Source organism: Nesoenas mayeri (assembly GCF_963082525.1).
Source record: "Nesoenas mayeri genome assembly, chromosome: 2".
In the NCBI taxonomy this organism is placed as follows: Eukaryota; Metazoa; Chordata; class Aves; order Columbiformes; family Columbidae; genus Nesoenas; species Nesoenas mayeri.
In genome coordinates this window covers 89,856,998-89,874,613 of record NC_137543.1, presented here as the reverse complement: position 1 = coordinate 89,874,613, position 17,616 = coordinate 89,856,998, and the positions used below count along the sequence as shown (strand labels likewise).

The 17,616-nt window shown below is 42.1% G+C and overlaps 1 protein-coding gene across 2 annotated transcripts in view; it reads left to right on the top strand.

Moving 5' to 3' along the window:
* Positions 1-17,616, top strand: part of SLC22A23 (solute carrier family 22 member 23) — a 115,300-nt gene that overhangs the window by 64,172 nt on the left and 33,512 nt on the right. The gene's annotated exons all lie outside the window — the stretch shown is intronic.

Genomic DNA, 17,616 nt, shown 5'->3' with positions numbered 1-17,616 from the left:
ATGTTTTGTTGAAGGGGAAATAGTGTGGTCAGTCACTAAGTGGAAGCATGACAGAAGTGTCAGATCTAGGATACCGTGTGTCACAGATTGCAGGAGTGCTTTTAATGTAAGGCTCACTTTCTGCTGGAAATATGTTTGCTAGCTGAAAATGTTTATTTGCAGATGCTGTGATCATATTTCACCTTCATAACAATTGCTTTGGATATTATTTTTGATATTGAAGCTTTTTCTGATGTTGGCCAGTTAAATGTCCTGTTACCTACTGTTCTGTTTCTGTCATAAAGAAATATTAAATTCAGATGTCTTTATAATGGCAATTTCCTATTCTTTCCTGAAATAAATTGTGCCTTCTATGAATGCTTCTAGGAGGTTAATTAATAATTGACTACTGAGGAAAAAAAGGAAGATCCTTTTAATAGGCAATTGAATATGGTGTGGTGTATGAAAATTAATAGTTAGGCCTGGAGCTTTAAATGAGATATAAATAGCTTGATACAGATACTCAATATTTAGATGTGAAGATGTCCTTATTAGCATCACTTCCAAACATTTTTGGGTTTTTTTACATGCATCTCCAAAGAACTTTCCCAAACAATGAAACTTAGAGTGTAGGTATTTAGGACTGTACTTGAATGCAGGGGTGTCTGTTAACATTATTTGTGTTTAGATGAGGGCGATCAGGTATCTTAATTTTTTTTTTTCCTCCTTAATGTTTTGTTTGGTTTTTTTTCCTTTATGCTTGTGCAGGCATTTGTTAAAATTGAAAAATTAGCTTTGAATCATGTATCTTATAGGAAGGAAGAGTGTGCGATGATTGTTAAAATATTTTACAGTGGTTGCTTTTATAGTTGGTTTTATGTGTTAGCTACTGATAAGCCAGTAATAAATCAGTGCAAGCCTCACACGCCTACACTTTTCCTTCTTCGCACAGAAGTTGGATATTTTCTGCTTCCTGCTCTTCTTTGTCCAGAGAATTGCACAGGGAGTTTTCCTGTTTTGAAGAAGGATTTTGAAATGAAGATGCTACCACACTTCAGATCTTAATCTTTGTTGCTGTTTGCAGATGATTCTTTGCCAGTCAGCTGGGTCAATATTAAAACCAAACTGTGCTGCCTAAAACCCGGAGACTCTGTCTGTATCAGCATTTCCAATTTCTCGTATCTGGAGTTTAGAAATTGGCTATAAATTGAGTTCCCTGAAAAGGAGGAAGGCCACGAGGTACAAGGCTCAGCCATCTCCTGACCAGCCTGCTTGTGAACTGTGCTGCCTACCTGGGGTTGAGCCAGGTGGGGCTGGTAGTTTGCCTTGTTCCATTGCTGTGCTACCGTTCTTGTCTTGTCCTTTTAGGAGGTTGTATATCACTTTCTGTCAGTCATAAGTGAATTTATTATTGTGGTTAGGCTTGTCCCCGGCTATTTTTTTAATATTTTATTATTATTACTGGAGTACAGTGTCCAGCTCTGGGCTGCCCAGTTTAACAAGGACAAGGAATTACTGGAGGGAGTCCAGTGGTGGGATATGAAGATGAGGAGAGACTTAGAGCACCTTTTTTATGAGGAGACACTGAGACAGCTGGGTCTGTTCAGCCTGGAGAAGAGAAGGATGAGAGGGAATCTCATCAATGTTTATAAAGAGGATGGGGCCAGACTCTTTTCAGTGGTGCCCAGCAAAAGGATGAGGGGCTTCAAGCACAGACTGAAGCACAGGAGGTTCCATCTGAATCTGAGGAGAAACTTCTTTACTTTGAGGCTGCCAGAGCACTGGAACAGGCTGCCCAGAGAGGTTGTGGACTCTCCTTCTCTGGAGACATTCAGGACCCGCCTGGACACATTTCTGTGCAATCTACTCTAGGTGCACCTGCTTTAGCAGGTGGCTTAGACTAGATGATCTCCAGAGGTCCTTTTCAACCCCAACCATTCTGTGATTCATTCCATGATTTTGTTATTATTTTTTTAAATTTCTGCATTGTTTGCAATCCCTTCCTCAATTCTACACCACTCCCCACTGAAAAACAAAAAAGAAACAAACAAAAGTCATAACTGTACTTCACTTTAACTTCTGTTTATGTGATTATGCAGAAAGATTGCTGGTTATACCAGCACAGTGATGGACATGGCAGCAGTGCTGAAGCTTTTAAATCCTCACCCTTCCTGTATCCATTTGTTTCCGTTTCAAAGGTGGCCTGACTTTTAGATGAGTTTATTTTAATAGAATGCATGTGAGTACATGAATGTGTTGTGGATGTATTATTTATAGCCCTACAGTGTCAGATGCAAAGTGATCTGAGCAACAGCTTCTGGCCAGGTTAAAAGAAAAACCACCTCAGGGTGAAGATTATAGCTATGATTTAACTCCATGTGGTCAAAAGTGCGGGTAGGTGTTGTTTGGATTTTGGGGCGATGGAAACCCATTACTGGTAGAGAAATTTTTGTGTGGTGTTGGAATACCTGTTCTCTGTATTTAGTGGCACTTTACCCTCTGTCAGTGAATGCTGGAAAATGCAACTAGGGAGTGAGTCAGTGGTGTAGAACGGAGCACACCTCAGTGCACTGGGAGCTGCTGGTCTCTTGCTGGAGAGAGAACAGGCAAAAGCTAGCTAGCTGCTTTGTAATCTTCTTCATCACGAAAAGGTAATGTTCTATTTCATCACCAATGCACTTGTTCTGTGCAAAGGATGCAAAAGGCAGAGTAGATGAACTAACAGGACCCTTCAACTGTTACTACTCTGAGATCTGATGGTATCTGCACTCTCCCATACCGCTGTGCCGCAACCGTGTACAAAGCTGGGTGACTGCTGCTTGGCTCAAGCTGCTGCTGCAGCTATGATTTCCAGGTAGAGAATTTATGCAAATAACAACAAAATAATCTGTTGCTGCTGGTAGCAGGACACTTAACATCAAGTCAAATTAGAACAGGAGAAATTTCAACACAAGAGAACAATGTGGGGCTGGTTTTTCACTCAGAGATATTACCCGTATACCTCGTCTGACAGGCATCTTTTTCTGCCTTAAAATGAAGACTGCAGAGTCCCCTGTTTTTTAACACAGGTAAATTCTGACCTATTCAGGCATGCCTGTAAATAGGCACAGATATCCCAAGCAACACAAAAACTCATCATGACAAATAGAAGTTTAAAATAACAGTGTGAGTTTTTACATGCTAAAAAAATTAATTAATGGTGTATCATACTGGTACATGGACACAGTTGTGGTGACAGTGATTTTGTGTGACAGAGGAACACAGCACTTAATTAGCCCAGTCCTGGCTGACCCTAAACAGGGGTTTATCCAGTGAAACGGTGATTGGAGACGCTTGTTGTTCTGTTTGGGTTTTTTTGGTGTTTAATGTTATTGCAGCATCGGAGGACAACGCAGCAGCAAATAACTCTTTGCAAGCACATTCCCTTCTGAGGCTCTGGCAGGCTGGAGGCCAAGCAGCAGATATCTGGCACTTGAGGTCACCTGCAACTAGGTCAGGCTGTTGGGTCACTCAGCATTTGTGAGCGTCTAGTGTTTCCTCTCCTTTGAGTGAGAGCTGGAAAGGAAGCAGGTTTGTTTAGAAAAGGGTTTTTTTTGTCAACTTCTGTCTATTCTTACTCTTGATGGAAATGGCTTTCCTCCTTCCATGTGAAATATCTGACTAAATTATAAATGTGAGGAAGTGAATGAAGAAATGGCTTAACTGAATTGGTTTTTATCGGGTGATTTTGTAGAATTTCTCCTTGTTATCATGGCTTAGCCATATAGCCACATATTCCTGTTGAAATAAGGAAACAGTGACAATAAAAGGAGATACTATTTGCAGAAACTTGCCCCAGGGTGAGGCTGGTGTTGTGTGGGGAGCCTGTAGTGCTGCAGGAGGGCACTTGCTGGTGCAGACCCCTTTCTCGCCTACGGTGAGAGCGTCTGCTCGTCACCCAGGAGCCACTCAGGGCAGCCCCACTGCCTGGTGGCTCCAGCCTGAATCCTGAGTTTTCCAGGATCTCTAGCTCTGGCCCTATTTTAAGATGAAAAAACAGGAATTAAACCCTCTCTGGTTTTGGAAGTGTTGTGCAAATGGGTAGGATGTGTAAAAAGACCTGTTTGCTGTCCAGTTCTGGTCCAGCAGCTCCCTGATGCAGAGAGTGGGCAGAGCGCAGTGGGGCAGTGGTCACCCCTGGGACAGGCTATCCAGGTGAGACCCATGGACATCCTTCCTTTTGCTCAAATCTGCAATCCTCAAGTCTCGTAATGTGGAAGTTCCTCCAGTGCTTCAGTCAAACCTGAAGCAGACAAAAATATTTTCCCTCTAAGACTGCACTTTGAATAGTGAAAACTAAAAAGAAAAATAAGGTTGTTTTCTTGCTCTACTTCCTAAATAGCATAATATAGCTATTTGTCTTAGATACATGATGGATGGCTTTTGGTTTGTAATCTCTTTTTTATTATTATCTGTAGTTCTGAACAGTTTTACTCTTTATTTATTTTTATCACTCTCCTGTGTTACCTCTTCTCATTTACTTATTTATTTTTGCCCTTGGCTTGTAATTCCAGATGCATCCCAATTATGTAGCTCTCTGAGCTTTATCCTTCATTGAGCAAACATCAGAGTTCAGTATAATAAATATGACTGTTCTTTGGCAGCACTCTGCATGTCTTTCATAGCTGAAGGGTTTACAACACTTCCAAATGTCTTTAATTTTGCTTCTTCAAAATTTGATTAGAAACATCAATCAGCAAGATAGAGGAGCAGTTCGCAGTTTCTCTGCTTCTGTAAACATACATAAATGTAAGTGGACATTAATTTCATTTTTTTCAAATTATGTCTGCACTTTTATTTCAGTAAGAACAGATCCTACAGTTTTATTTATTCTTAGTTCCTATGTGAACCAGTTGAGTCCTTAAGACATTTCTGAGGTGCTCGTGCTGGAGGGGACATGTACCTGCTATGCGCTCAGGTATGCAATATGCCAGCAGGTACAGGGACCTGCCCTGTGGAGGTGCTGGTGTCCAAACCCTGCGTGGCAGTGCTGAGGAACAGCGGGATCATCCATAGAGCCTTTTTTTCTCCTGTCACCCAGCATCTTTTTCCTGAATGGAAATCTTTGCTAGTTTACCATGTTCCTTTAAGTGGTTGAATATGGTTGTGGAGCAAATACGCCTTTGAGCTGAAAACTTAGCTTGGCTCTTATAACTTTCTGGTTCAACCCCTTCTTGTCTCCTTACCAGCCGTGCAAGAAGGTCCAAAGGAACTTTTGGGAAATATAGCTGAATTATTTCTTTTGTGCCATGTGATGGAATGATTTGTTCATAGCTCAATGTGGGAAGGAAATCTGGTATGATGAGCTAGGGGCAATTGATCTATAGTTTGGGGGTTTTGCCCCCAATTGCCACCATCTCCTTTTTGCCACTCTTCCTCCCTCTCCTACCCCCTACACATTTCTCTGTTGCTACAAAAGTGTGGTAAATATGGGAGATTTTTTTGGACTTATTATACCTTCCACTTCTCCCTGAGCAGGGGAAATCTAATGCCACATGCCATGCACCTGTGGCATTGCATGTGTAGGAAGTAACACATGAAAGTAATTCATGTACTATAAGCAATTTAAGTATCACTGTATAAACAAAATTAATATCCTAATGGAGAAACTGCTTACTGTGTGCCTTTGTCTTCAAAGTAAGTAGCAGAACTTACTAGAGAGACAAACTACCCAAAATCTTGTACCTTAAGAGCACTGATGAATTGTACCTAGGCGAGGTGAGATTTACAGCAGTCTCTACCAGGTGATCTCCTGGGCAGTATTGCGTCTACCCATAGGTCTGATCTTTGCACCATCACAGGTACAGTGAAACACACTCAATAGGATCTGCCATTTGAAACACAGAGAATCACATAGCGAAATACTTAGGAATTGGTAAGAAAATATTATCAGTTGTTCATGTCCCAAGGGGTGGGTGCAGGCACGTCTTCACAATTTTTGCTGTAGCCATGGTGTGTACAAAGTTTGCTAATGCCGTAATCAGGAAAAGTGAAATCCGCTTCTATGAACTGCAGCTGGATTCTTTCCAAAGAGCTCAGTTTCTTTTTGATGTTGTGTTATTAATTAGTTCAGCAATTTGTTCTGGTTTTATTCGGAACAAAACAGTGAGTGTTGCCATCTCTGAACTCTGCTGTAAGCGGCAGGAGTTTTTTTGAAAGAGGCCTTTCACTGGAGAAAAGCGAAGCATCCTCTGCAGGATGATGGCTTCTGCTCAGGCAGATTGATGTATTCCCAGCATACTTGCCAGCCTCCATGTAAGAAGGATATTGGGAAGTGTTTCGAAGGTATTGTAAATCAATAGGAGGTTTTCCATCTATTCAGCAGAAATATTTAGGTACCTAAGCAAACCTGCTTGCCTGTGGGATATACCATTGAACAAACTCAGCTATTTTTCAGGGATTATCCTGGGAAAAGTTCAAATCCCAGTGGGTGGTTTTGGGTGGTTTGGTCTGGTTGTGGCATTGACATCTTTAGCACAGCAATTTACATGGAAATAAGAGATTCTGGAGACATTGTAATGCCGGTTACCTTTTAACTGTTCTTTACCCTCAAGTCATATTTCACCAATTTAAGTGACTCTGGTTCTCTAGAGGGGAAACTGGTGACCAATGGTGTTTGTAAAGGTACTGAGGAAGAAATTTAAGATATGTTTAAGCTTTGATTATGAAATTATTTTAATTACATGTGTGACAGCATCACATGAGGGATGTTCCCCTGTTGCTCACCTCTGTACAAGAAAGTACAAATGCTGCCATCATGGGTTAACCTTGGCTTGAAATAGAGATATGCTTGAAGAGGGCTGGAGAGAGAATGCTCTTTTCCCAACCCATTTTTTGCACTCTCATGGAACTGACTTAATTATGCTGTTTGCGGCAGAGTTGTCCACAAACCAGCCATGAACAGTGCCCCCCGTACAGAGCATTCCTTGTACATGACGTGGTGGAAGATGTCTTATTCAGCATACAGTCCTTGTATTTAACATAAAGAATAAAAGCATTTAATTAAAAACTCAAGACTTCATTTAGAATGAAAATTACAATAACTTCAATAGCTCCAGGAAGTAGGTTTTTTTCCCAAGGTTGGATGTCATCTCTTTTTCACTTTAAAATCAGTTGAACAAAAGGAGTTATTCACTGGTCTTTCTTTTTTCCCTTACAATATATTCCTTATGGGAATGTTACTTGGAAAATAAAAGTTCATTGGGAAGTGGAAGAGGAAAAACAGTACTTGTACTTCTAACTGTGCATTGGCTGCTTTTGTATCCCAAGGAATTTTCTCACCACCTATGTATTAGCACAGCCTCATTTATTTTTCTGTATTGTTGTAGGTTTAAAATTGAGGCAACCCGAGCAGGGGCCATCCTGCCTGCACAGATTCTGGTGCAATGCTTGTGCGCACTCTTCAGCAGGGTCCTTTCTTGTTGCCTGGGTGTTCCCAATCTATCTGCCTTTGCCTTCCCCAGCAGACCTGTGTAAGACTTGACACCAGATCCCAGAGGCAGAGGACTATTAATGCGAAAGTCACCCCTTAGTCTGAGTGGTACTTACTTCTCCAGCAAATGCACACGTTGCTAAAAGCACCCAAAATACAGCAGCTTCTTGGCTCTGAATCGCCACAGTTTTCCTTTCACTGCATTCATGAAATATCCATCTATCTAGAGTGCCTTGCCTGGCATAAATCTTTAAAAACAAGGATGCCCTGGGGGCCAGATGTGTGACAGCCTTTCACAAAGATGCTTACTAATTGCTTTTGATTAAATCACCCACATTTCTTCTGGCCCTTGGTGCATGCTTTCAGCCAGAGTTGTGGTATTGTGGGCAATTCAGGTCCTCTGATATGGCATGAGGTTCTTCAGGGCATCACCTAAATTTCCACTGATTGCTTTTGACATCATAGGAGACCAGGGAAGGAAAAGGAACTAGGAGCTTTTTACCTTTACAATTATGTATACATATATATACATACATATATATGTATGTATACACATACACATGCATATTCATATTTTTGTGTTTATACACACATGTGGGTATGTGTTTATGACTGTATTTATGACAGTTTAATAACCACTCACCCAAAGTTTGCTTAGTCTGTGTATATAAGCATTTGAAGGCTTATTATTAAGTTTATATAAACTAGTGGATCAAGGTGCTTTCGTGGGGTCATATCTCTGGTGTGCAGTGCTTCAGCCAAGCCATCCTCCTTCAGCCTGAGGGCAGGTGTGCAGGGCAGGTCGGGCTTTATTAAGACCTAGGGAGCACCAAGTACATTTCTTTGCCATCCTTTTAAAAGTTTGCTCTGTGCTTGTGTTTTCTGCTTGGTAAGCTTGGCTGCAAACAGCTCAAGGCACCCATGTCAAATTCTTGTTAGCAATATGCAGTTCTTCTGGGAATATGCTCAAATCCGGGTCTCAGTGCATTTATTCACACATCCAACAGCAAGACAGTAAGAATGAAAAAGCTCCTGCTTGCCAGAGCATCTTATGTGAGATCAGTGCTCAGGGAGTGAGGGGCTGCCCCTCCCTGTCCTGCTGCCTCAGTGAGATGGGAAACATTTAATAAACCTGAAACAAGGTGTTAGGCTGTTATTTCTTTCTTCTCACCTTTTTGAGGACTATCATCTGTCTGGAGATTGCAAACTGAGATTTAGAAATAGGTGCTGTTGGAATATTGCTTGCCATTCGGTTAGTTGAGAGACTGCCTTGCAGATTTGCAGCTATTGAATTTTTTCTCTGTTCTTATTTAAAGTGGCTACAATATCGTTAAAAATTCAGTAACAAATGCAGATGCAGAACCCTTTCATCTGAAGCATCAAAGAAAATTAGCTCCTGTGATATCTCTCACACTAGTTTTTGTTTTAGCTGCTCTCCTTCATTCCTGTCAAAAAGATGCCAGTTGTGATTTAGATCCTGCCAAGAGCAAAGGGGTTAGCTGTTGTGAACAGCAAAGGTGTTCGATTCGCAAAATATTCCTGTGATCGGCCATGTGTTTTCTTTAGAGCAAGCCACCTTTTTGGAACAAAGAAGAATCTAATAGATATCTATGCAATCTTAGTTTTGTGCAAAAATAAATATTGATATGGGTTTGGATAGTCTCCTAATGGGGAGTAGGAAGTTATAGACTGGAGGTGGAAGGGAATTTTTTTTTTTTTAGATAGCAGTTAGTATATATCAGTATGTCTGTCACGGCAAAGCTTTTTAATCACTTTTTAAATTGCATTTAAATCAAGTAATTTTTATTCTGAAATTAATGTCTTCTGTATCTACCAGTTTCTGTAGATGTCTACCATGTCTTCTGTATCTACTCCTTTTCACTTCTGTTTAGGTTTCCAGGGCCATCCTCCTGGTTTTGTTTCATAATGCTGTTATTCACATGCAGGAACTGTCATCAAAAATTAGTGTTGGCTGGGAGCTGCTGCATGGCAGCAGCAGAGATACTGCTGCTTTCCTCTGGAAGTGGGATGGATGGCAAGTGCAGTACCACAAGCGTGATTTCTCATTTCTTTGGTTTTATTACTTCGTGAGTGGCAGGCGGTGTGGTGTGTTAAAGGTTTCTTTCACAGTCAGATGTCTGTTTTGTAAGATGTTGTTTGTCTTGTGCAATATAAGACTCAGCATATACAGATACTACAGGATGAACAGAGGAACAATGTGTGCTCCCTTCTCTGCTGCTGGTGCTCCCTGGGAGCCAGCTTGGATCCAGAACATGATTGCAGGCATCTCTGCATCCCACGCAGCTGTCGGGCAGCCTCTGCTCAGGGTCCCCAGAGTCTGAAGGAGCCAAGCTCACCCTTGCCCTGCTCAGCTCTGTTGTGAGCCAGCCTGGCCCTGGGAAGGGGCTCTGCTGGATGGGCATTGTGCCCAGGTGGTCCCCAGCCTGAAATTTCAGGCCTGAAATTGGGTTGGCATATTACTCATTCATTACAGGAGAGAGCTGGCCGTGCAGAAAGTAAAGAGAGGGAAGGTTGCACTTTGTGTTTGGGTTGAATTTTGGATGAGAGGTTAGCCACGCTTACTTTTTGCATGCTATGCCTCTCTGTGCACGTTGTAGCATTCACAACAGCACAGGGTAAGGAGTATTTTGCCTAACATCAGTGTTAGCACTGTCCTGGTAATTGTATTAAAAATGAAAGTCTGATCTAGTTCTAGTAATAAATATATCTATTCTGTTTAGATATCTATCTGATAGCTCTAGTCAGCACATACATTCCTTGTCAGAAATGAAGAGTGCCACTGCATGTCTGGTGAGGTGTCATGCTGGCTGCCTGCCCTGGAGCCAGCCTGGTGGCTCCATCAGCTCAGGTTATGTTAGTGCATGGACAACTGATTTGACATGCATAAAAGGTGTTAACTAGACATAAATGGGGGCTAGTGTGTGTTTAAAAGAAGCCCTTGCCAAATCTATGATGTGTAGGAAAGTACCTTTAAATGGAAACCTGTGTCTCTTCGTAGATGTATTTTAGAATAACTTTTGTCCTGCTGCGCTATTGGGGGAAAATAATCCCATTTTTCTTACTTGGCCATTGGAGTTTCAGTCTATTACTGCTCTCTCAGCTTGGCAGTGTATTGGATTTGTCCAGAGAGGAAATTAGATTTTTCCTTCCCTTCCACTCTGTCTCTGTCCTGTGTTTACATCAACTGGCAGTTGCTTGTGCACTGCAGTCCATGTGATAACCTTTCCTCCCACATGCTGCTTCATTTACTGTTCTCTAATAAACTCTATTTACACCTGGTGCTTCTTCCCTTCCTTCTGGTGACAGCAAAGGTGATCAAGAAAAAGTGCTCCCTGTCTAAACTTAGCCAGGAGCAAGTGAAGGCTTAACCTGGGCTATTTGAGACAATTTTAATTGGGATGAGAAGCGTATGTAGCCAGTGGGTAGGGTTTACTGTTCTTAGAAGGTTGTGTCTAGAAACCACCTGGAAATTTGGGTATATAAGCGGATATGCTGGATTTTGTTACCCACTGTAGCAGCCAGCTGCAAACTTAAAGGCTTGTCTGAGAGCTATTAATAGTTTTTGCTGCAATTTTATCTAGTCAGCTAGCCACAAGTGAGCCTGGGGGCCGTGTTATTCTAGGAATATCCAGTGAGATGATCTGTTTACAGCAGAGGGCAAATCCCACAGAGAGTGTTGGAGGAAGAAGAGGTCCCTGAGGTTTGAGAGAGCATGGTGGGAATTAGGAAATACAGCAGCAGTGGGGACAGGGTCACCTCCCAGCAGTCTTCAAGATCGCTGTGACAGAAGTGGCAGAGTTTATGGTGCCAAAAGGGTCAGGTCAGGGGGCATGGTGATGGTGGGACCTGCTGGAAGTGCTGAACAGCTTGGAAAACTTTGTGCTCTGAGATGTTTAGGTTTTTGCTTGTTTTCCTTTTGTGCTCTGTTGAAAAGCAGAATTCAAATCCAAAATTGTAACTTAGGGCCACAGCCTGCACATTAATCTTGACTGAGCTGAGCAGCTGCTGGGGCCGAGAGGCAAGCACAGCCCTGGTGCTTTAGGATGCTACCACCCCTGGGAAATTCTAGTGTCCCGCATTTTACCGGTAAAACTGTGTTGTCTGAGCTTTCTTCTGTTCAATTGATAGTATGGGTCTTGTTCATCCGAGTCTGATTGTCTTCCTCCCTTCTGGGATAGGGGAACATCTTGAGGGGTCCTTAGAGGGAAGGAATTAAGTGTGTTAGATGTATGGTCAAAAATTGTTATTTTCTTTTTTGTAATATAATATAATATGAAACTGTGAATGTGAATCTAGAAGCAGACTGTCTCCTCGGGGATTTTTTTCAGTGGGAATGCTGTTGCCCAGACTTCAGGTGCTTTGTCCTGGCCATTTTCTCCAAGGGATACACCTATATAATTACAGTCTTGGTGGCTCATAGACTGAAACTGGGTGGAGAGAGAAGACTGAAAAGGCACAAAAAGCAGTTAGCATGTGGTTTCTGACGGAGCTAGCACTTGGGCTGCAGTGTAAGAATTGCTTTGTGTTTTGGGACCAGAGATGGGTGAGTGAATGCTGGAGAGTAGTTCAGGCAGTGTGATTTAACCTCTTTTTCTTCTTGTCATATTATTTGCAAATGGCTTAGAACTTTTTTTTCTTTAAATAAAACTATTTGCTATTCATCCTTGTGCAAATATCCTATGAGAATAAATGTCAGCCTTTAAAACAAACGAGAGGTTTTCTGAAATAGATTGTTACCAGTAAGCAACTGTAAGAACAAGTGAGAAAGGATGGGGTGTGGCCCTTAGTCCATTCATGATGACAACAGCTCACCCAGTGGGGCTCAGAGGAGGTGGGCTACACAAGGCCATGCTTTGTGGCAACATGAGCTGATGTTAACCTGGTACTACTGTAGTTTTCTCTGGTCACCTGTCCATGTGTCCATATCCTCCAGATGCACTGCTCCTTCTACACTGTAGGCAGAGAGGGTGGGAGAAAGGATCCAGCTGGAAAGCGGAGAGGGCAGCATTGCAGATGTCACGCCGTGGCATACTTGGATAATTCTACCTCAATCCCCATGTTTTTTTCAAAAGATGTTGCCTGAAATATTGTTCTCAAGGTTATCAGCCCCGGGGTTTTTCAATCCCATTGCCAGGGAGAAGCTGTTAGCAAAGGCCACTTGCCCTTTTGAATCTCAAATCGATGTGCCTCTTGTCACCAGTGCCGGCTGCATTTGCTGGGGCTTGCCTGTTGTCTGATCTGTGGTTTTATCATGCCTTTCTCTGCCAAAGCCCAGAGACAGTGGTGACCTCCTGCAGCATGGAGCAGCTCTGCACATGGTGGGGCTGAGCCACCATGGCATTGCAGAGGCTTTTCATTAGTTCCCTTCTCACCCACACGGAGGTGAGTCAGAGTGCTCGCAGTCATATATCTGGTATAGCCAAGCCACAAGCCCTCCTGGCCCATCCATGTGTCCTGTGCAGCTTGTGGGCCGTGCTGGTGGGAAGAGCATTGGGGGCTTTAACTCCCTCTGCTATCCCATCTGAGCTGACAGTGCTGCTATGATCTTCCTAAATTTTTCCAGCCACACCAAGATATGTGATGGAGCCCTGCCCTTCTCCATAATTCCCAGCCATTTTGGTCAGCTGTCAGGGGCAATCTAGAACAATCTAGAGCTCTGTTGTCTTTTGCAGGCTATTTCTAGGTTTCTGAAAACCATAAAAATAAGCAAAACCTTTCAGGACTAACAGTTCTCTGTGGACACTCCAAAAACATGTGAGGATCTGCAATGTGCCATTGTCTACCTGTGTCTTGACTCCAGAAGCATCTTCTTTTCTGCTTTGCTTCCTGGGTTATTCCAGGCACATCTGTTTCCAGATGAGGAGACATAAATGTCATGCACCAGTTCAAGTATCATATAACTGTAGTGAATTAATTCACCGATGTTTATATACAGCTTCCTTTTGGCAAACCTGAAAATACACTTGCAGAAGGGCCTCCGATATCTTCATGTGCTCTGTGGAATGAGTCTGCTTTTTTCTATGAAGACTTGTCCAGGTTTTCCTTATCTCAAAGGAGAGTCCTAAAGAACTGCACCACAGGGGGAACATGGGAGGAGTGAGAGAGAGAAAATTAATCCCATTTAAAGAAAAGTAATTTTGTTATTCCAAAACCTACTTGGGAGATTTTATTCAATTCAACTCCGGTACTGTACTGTGGTATTGTGGTGACCTCTTAGTATACCAAAAATGTTGGTTTGAAAGTCCTTCTCCTGAACTTGGCCTTTGTCACTAGGAACAGCCAATATATAGCTGTCATAGTTCTTATTCCCTTGGTTAATTTTTGAAAAAGTTTCCAACAGGATTTCCAAATAACTCAGTGAGACACCTTATAGAAGAATGATTTTCTTTTTTTCCCCCAAAGTAGGCAGATTTTGCACAACTCTGCACAACTCTCATTCTCTCATGGATTTCGGTCATGCATGCTCTCACATCCATGCATTTGCAAGTGTCAAGGTGTGTGTCCATGTGGTCTGGTTGGGATTACTTGTGTGACAGAGGACCAAGAAGCAGTGGCTGCTGCATCCTCGTTACATCCCTGAGGTTGCTCTTGGCAGAACACAACAAACCAGTACTCTTGATATTTTTATTACTCCAGTCCTGCTCTTCATCTTCTTGATACCTTTTCTGTAGGTCACATTGTTCCTCCTTTTGTTACCCCAATGAAATCACAGGTAGGGTGGGACTGGCACAATGGGCATGTGCCATTTTTTTTTTTTAAGCCATGCTGTGCCTGTCCTTCTGGTGCTCACTCGCTTGCTCGCACACGTGGATATGCTCATATACACACGCCCCTCTACCCTGCCTTTTTTCATCACCAGTCTTAATACTTCTGGTATAAATCACTGCATGCAGACTCGTGAAGTAATGTATCTGGCCCTGGTGCTGTTCCTTCTGTGCCAGAATGCATCTCTGCGCATCCTGCACATTAGTGGTGGGGTTACTTTGAGTGCATCAAACAACCCCCAAAAATGCTTGAATCCCTTGTAAGAAGTGGCATAGCTCACATCAGCTCTCCCTGGGGCAGTTTTGCAGGCTGTCAGGCTACTAAGAATGGACTGGGTCACTTCTGTAGAGGAAGGGTATACAGGAGATAGGGTCCAAAAGGAGGCTTTCTACGCTTTATTTCTGCCTTTCTCAGCCTGAAGCACGTGCCATGCAATGAACCTTGTGTGTTCAGTGTCTCATGTCAGCGATGTCTGCAGGGACTAGGTCTACATCCTGCATGTGGTGGGGCCATTGCCTTCAGGCTGGCTCACACGTGCAGCGTGTGTGGAGCACTTCTGCCATGGTGACGGGCTGCATCCCACTTCTGCGCTTGTGGTGTCCACTGTTACTGGGTGTGTACTGATGGTGAGAGTGTCTGTCCCACATGTCCTGGGCATATCTGATTTTGCTGCCTGAGTACTACAGGATGGATTTGAGTACAGGTTTCAATTTGCCTGTGTGATCCTTTTCCTGGGACTTACAGAAATCGGGCATCTGTGTTGGGTCTGCTGCTCTGGCTGTGCTGCCTAGAGTAGAAATGCTGGGCAAGGAAGCAAAATCCTTTCCACACCTGTATCCTTGCACACACAGAATTTTCCAAGTAGAGAAAACAGATGTACGTGAGAGTTTTTAATTACTGATGGTGTTTTCCATGATTTGTGTGTATGACAAGGGTTTGTTCCATGCTCCACAAAGTAGTTGAGGTGGAAACTTTTTCAGTGAGTGGGGGAGCTAGAGCTTTCTTACTGAATTTGCCACAGGTGGATAAAGCTGATCTCTGTCTTGGAGTGATTTAATCTAAGCTGGTACTTAATCACATGAACCAGGTGGAAATTGTTGTGGTTGCAGAGGCCTGGTGCCTGGGTGCACGGTGGCAGCAGTGTGAGCATCAGCAGAGTGCAGGGCACCTTTGCTGCTGCTGGGGCAGAGGAGCTGCAGAGGGCAAGTTTGCTGGCAGAGGTGGGGGAAAGGTTGGCTGCTAAATGCTTGCTAAAAACTGCAGTGCTGAATCTTTTGTAATAAAACATTGATTCTAGAGGTGTTGAAAAGTCACTAGACTGTCCTAATATGCAGAATATTTCAACAGAGATGTGATATTTCAAATACACTGAGTGTCTGCTGATGTCACTTCAAAGTCATGCTCAGCCAGTGACAGTGAGGAGTTTGATTTTTTTCCTTTCCAGCTTTTTTAGAAGAAAGGGCAAAAATTGATCTTACATGTTGATAATCCAGAGAAAAAAATAGATTCTGAATAATCTCAGAACTTGTTTATTTTCCATACAATTAATGACTCCTGCATGTGGAGTTACATACTATGCACCAATGACTTAATAAAATATAATTTTAATATTTGGATCCTTCTTTCTGACTTCATATAGAAGTTGTTCTCCTCTAAGTTGGTTTGTTTGGGGTTTTTTTGTAGTGTTTTGTTTTGTTTTGTTTTTTTTAACCTAATACTAACCTAGGCAAAACAATTGAAATGCCAAAGCCTTACCTATCTAATGCAGAATTCTTGTTTCTATAGCAACAAAAATTGTCCTTGTACTTAATGAAGGAATATTGGAGTGTAAGTGACCGGGACTTTAAGGATTAGAAAAACAAACAGAACCACTTTATATTTGAAGATTAGGAGAATAAAACGGAAGTGACCTCTTTGCATAGAATTTAAAATATTGCCTGGGCTTGGGATATTTCATTAGTAAGAATGCAACCATATTAATGTCATAAGGAGCTCTACGTTTTAATCTTGTTTTCCTAATTAATATGTAAAAGCCTTTTATAGCAAGTGAGAGTTTTTGAGGGGTTTTTTTCAACCGCTTCCTTTTTCAAAGCTGCTGTGTTTTTGGTTAAGTTAATGAAAATTTGGGCTGCCTCACAACAGACACATATTCCTTCTGTACTGGCAAAACTCCATCCATAGTTTTTGTCATCTGCTGAAAAGAAAGGCGAAAAAAAAAACCCAGCGTGTGGTGTTTAATCCTGCATTTGATCTGCAAGCCAGTTCCTGGCCGCTGTGTTACAGTGATAAATTCTGAACAAGCTACAGATGAGAGAATGAATGAAGGAGCAGCTGTCATCCTCCCTATTGTCTTACAGCTTTTCAATTACAATTTTAACAACCGCTAAATTCTAATTTAAAACAACCATAGTAAAAATCTCGAAGAAAAACAATAATGCTGACAGCAACATATCATTAATGTTTACGAACCTGTGTTTCTGTATTAGCATGCCGATAAATACTACACAACATCCAAAGCAGGTTTATTGTGCTTAATTATTCATCTGTAGAAGTGAATGTGGGCAAATGGGAAATATTAAATAGGGGCTTCTATTGCAATCTTACCAGCAAAATAACTGTTTGAATATACTTCCACAGAGCAGTTCAATTTTTCTGCTATTTCTTTGGTGATTTTTTTTTTATGATTGATTGTTTGTTTGTTTTTAAAGCTGGGATTCTGATAAATTCATCTCAATTTCTGAGGGCTGAATAAAGGTAGCCAGAACTCAGGGTTTAAGAACACTTTTTTATCTACTGAATTCACTTGTCACAAAGCAGCTGAGACAACCAGTAGTAAATTGCCCCACAGCAAAAGGAAGGACAGTGGACAGGATAAGACAGGTGGAAGAGTGGCTCCTTTGAAAGCTGATCAAGATTAGCTAATGCAAAAACAAAGAGCAAACCCGCAATCAACCTACTCAGCAAAATCCAGCTTGAAACTGACTGAGTTGTAACATATCAAACTGTGGGCAGGTGGCATCCCGTATGAGCTGTATCAGCAAACTGATGGGAAAGGCATGCGGCATCTCTGAGAAGTGTGAAAAGGCTCAACCTAAAATCTTTGCATTGTGTTTTACCCTACATTCCTTTTAAAAAACAAGTATCTTGCAGTTTGGTGAAATGCTTCTGTGGGCAGAGACTGAAGGAAAGCCAACAAGGATACAGCAGGTCTGCAGGAGATGCAGTAGGTGTATGGAAGTTGCAAAGTTTGCACCACAATGAGCTGATAATGGTTTTCTTTATAGTTACTAGAGTATTCGAAGCCTGAATGGAAGAGGAAACAAGATTTATGTGATAGTTCATAACTTTGCCCAAAGGTCTTAAAGTACATTAACTCCCTG